Genomic DNA, 3,725 nt, shown 5'->3' on the forward strand with positions numbered 1-3,725 from the left:
AATGTGATGATTTTTCCCTTTAATTTTTGATTTATTATTGAAGTATATTTTATATATACATAATGATAATGTTCATCAGAGAGAGTTTATACTTATACATAATATCTTAGTTCTTCTGTTTTCCCCAATCCCCTCTCTTCCTGTCAACCATTACAAAACTTTTGTTTCCATTTTTTGTCCCATTTATATATGTGATAGGTTATGGCCCTAGTATGAATTGCTGAATTATTATGGTGGTTGTTTAATATGGCAGAAGCCCTTAAAACAACAGCTTGTCTTCCCAGTGACCACCTCCTCCTCCTTCCCCACTCCAGCCCTGGGTACAACTACTTTGACCTTTCCCGCCCACACAAGGGAGCCTCCAATCAGCTCCTTATATGTCACTAAACCTGCCCCTCACACTCGCCCCTGGCAACAGTCCATAAAGCCTCAGGCTTCTTGTCTCAGGTCAGAGGATCTGCCCATTTTGCTGCCCTCCCTTGGTCCTCTCTGTGTGTTTACAGTTAATAAAGGCTTTCCCTCCCCCTGTTTCTCCTCCTCTGCTTCGCCGCCACCACTGCCGCCATTGGGGATGCCTCTAAAACCTATCAATATGCATGTGTGTTAAAATTATTTTACTTAAGAGTATGATCTTAAGATGCATCCATTGACCTAGAAATGTCTCAATTTTATCTTTCCTTATGGCTCTTATCTCTCTCTATGAGATTTTTATTACTGAGCACTTTCTTTCCCCATTCATCAGTTTATTGGCATTTGGGGTGCTGCTATAAACATGGATACACATGGACTGCCATGCAACCTGCAGTGGGGGTCCGGGATGCAAGTGGTTCTCTTCCTTCTGGTCTGTTCTTTCTACCTGTAGGTGGTCAACACATAAGGCCAGAACCTTGCTCACTCTCCCCCAGGTCAGACACTATTGAAAGTAGTAGTCAAATCTATTTCACCTAAAGAAGTGACTCAGATTCAAGTCACAAAACCTTTGAGCAAGAATGATGTTAATTTTTGGTGCAATATAGGATATATGACACTATCAAGAAGGGCTGAAGCTGGAGACCCCTCATGGTGATGACCATGGTGCCCAGTCTTCTCATAATGTGAAGGGACCAGTGTACCATAAGTACTGCTAGTATCAAAGGGGCATCCTCAGGCCTGGCAGAAAACTCTTGCTCAACTAAGGAACCACAGATAGAAGAAGAATTCGATTCCTTCCCTATCATCAACCTCCAGCATCAATCTCCAGCAGAATGAAGTTCCCAAAAGATTTGGGGATGAAAGGGATGCTACTATTAATTTCACAATTCTCAATAACCACACTTATGAGAGATCTTTAGGAAAATGTATAAACTAAATGTTCTCTGATGAGATTTTGCTATCACTGGCAAGAAAGGTTCACCTTCCAGATATAGAATTTTATATTAATCTGAAAGATTGGCTCTTGAAACATCAAAAGTTAATGAAATCTCCTGCTCCATGCCTAACATTTCCTGCTGTGGCTCTCTGGACTCTAGAGAGGTTCTCTTTCTATCATATGCTATCACCTACTCCACACTTGAAGCAATAAGGGAGTTACCAAATGTGAAAATGAAAATATGAAATATGACATTTCATATGAAAATGTCAAACAGAATGTGAAAATACTGAACCTCAAGGCTTCGATTATGAATGCAACCAAGGTTTGATGGGTTTTTCTCCATCTGGAATGGTTCCCTCATAAAAGTTCTCCTGGATCAATAATAGAGAAAGCTTTCTTCAGAGGTAGAGATGGGGGAAAGAGAGGCTGCTGTTATGTAGCTGTCCAAAGAAAACTGACAGCCACTAGAGGCAGGGATTATCAGATATTTTCTCTTCCAAGAGAAAGAAAAGCAACTTGGAAAAGCCCCCTGATGGGCTTTTCTTCTATTTCTTTAAGTACAAGTACCAGATGAATGTAGTTGGGATTATAGACTCAGTCTCTCATCCTGAGGGACAGCCTGGTTCTGAAGCAGAAGTCTCCATATTATGAACATTTATACATAAGACTAAAGCCTTAGAAACATTATATCCAAATGAAAAGAAATCATAGTGACTTACTAGGGAAAGTTGAATGGGTAAAAGAAAATGAAGCCAAGGAGACTGCAAAAGAGAACCATTCACTGCTAGAAACTTGCTACAGACTTTGCTGCTGCTGTTACAGAGCCCTACAGCAATATGCCACGCAGCAGTCCAGCCTACCTGAGATACATGATGGATGATGGACTAGCACTCATTCTTCACCCATGTGAGAGCATGTGCACTTACAGTATCACAAGAAAAGGCTTTTGAAAGAAGAGCTTTAATGCAGCCCAGATTGACACTCATATGTGTTCAGCTACATCTTGGAGAGAAGACTTAAAATTAATACTAAGCTTTGAAGATGCTTTGAAGAAAATACGGAAGATATTAACCAACAGACTTGATCTAAGCTTGGTGACTGTATAGAATATGGTCAGACATAGCAATACTTGAGCAAGTATTACCAGATATCTTTGGATACTGATTTCTTTTTAGTAAAAACTGCTATTATCAGCATCAACATTTCCCTAAAAAGAATACCCATAAATCATATAATGCAGACATATAACATGCATCTATACTACAGATAAAGGCTTGCCAAAATATAGATTATCCTGTTGACATTATGTTCTTTGGCTATTTCTCTCTTTTTTTTTTCCAGAACCAGGGTTTGAACTCAAGCCCTTGTGCTTGGAAGGCAAGTACTTATTCTACTGAGCTACCTCCCTGGCCCTCTTTGGCTATTTCTATGCCTGGTTTACTTTTTCTCTTCTTCTAACAATGAAGAGAAAAAAATTGTTCTGCTTCCTCCTCATTGCATAAATGAGCTGCTTTTGGCATTGAATAATGACCCTTTCCTTTGGAAGGTCCTTTAAGAGTAGTTAGGAAATAGCAGCCTAACTCTTGTTAAAGGTAGAAGACTATAGAGGAACTACTTTTATAAAGCACTGCTCATATATTCTGAGCTAATTTTTGAGGCAAAAAGTAGGTATAATGGTGCCCACTTGTTACCCCAGCACTCAAGAAGCTGAGGCAGGAAGATCACTGTGAGTTTGAGGACAGCCTGGCCTACCTAGTGAGTTCAACACCAATCTGATCTACACAGTGACACCTTGTCCCAAAACATTAACAATAACAACAAACTCAAAAGAAATTGTGCCTTCAGCTGACAATTTCCATTCCATCGGGGTTGTACACTCACCAAGAACAACAGAGTTCCCTGGCCTGCTGTGCCAGCCCCGCCCCCGGGGCGTGCTGAGCTGGTGATTGAGACTGAGCATGGTGGCACCCTCCTGTAATCCCAGCACTTGAGAGGCTGTAAACAGGAAGATAACTACAAGTTCAGTCTATGCAGTGAGATGCTGTACACCCTGAAGATCCTTTCCTAAATACAAATTTTTTTTAAAAAAAGAAACAACAGAGTTATTAGTGTAAGTGAAAGCATTTTATGAACATCATTCATCATCTATATCTTGAACATCATTCATCATCTATATATTGACTGGATAAAGGATAACTATAGTCAAGTGGAGGTTTTTGTTTTAAAATATTAAAAATTATTCTTGAAAATCTCTACAATAAACTTCCAGAATACTGATATCCTGGGGTTTACTAATAATCTGACAACAGAGGCAAGTGCTCATGCCTCACTCTACACCTCATCTATTTCAGTGAGTTTCATTGCTAAGATAAAG

General features: G+C 39.8%; 1 pseudogene; it reads left to right on the forward strand.

The window, feature by feature from the left end:
- Positions 1–772: 772 nt before the first annotated feature.
- On the forward strand, positions 773–2,231 carry LOC101577839 (annotated as a pseudogene).
- Positions 2,232–3,725: the final 1,494 nt, after the last annotated feature.

Source organism: Octodon degus, unplaced genomic scaffold, assembly GCF_000260255.1.
Source record: "Octodon degus isolate 3935 unplaced genomic scaffold, OctDeg1.0 scaffold00047, whole genome shotgun sequence".
In the NCBI taxonomy this organism is placed as follows: domain Eukaryota; kingdom Metazoa; phylum Chordata; class Mammalia; order Rodentia; family Octodontidae; genus Octodon; species Octodon degus.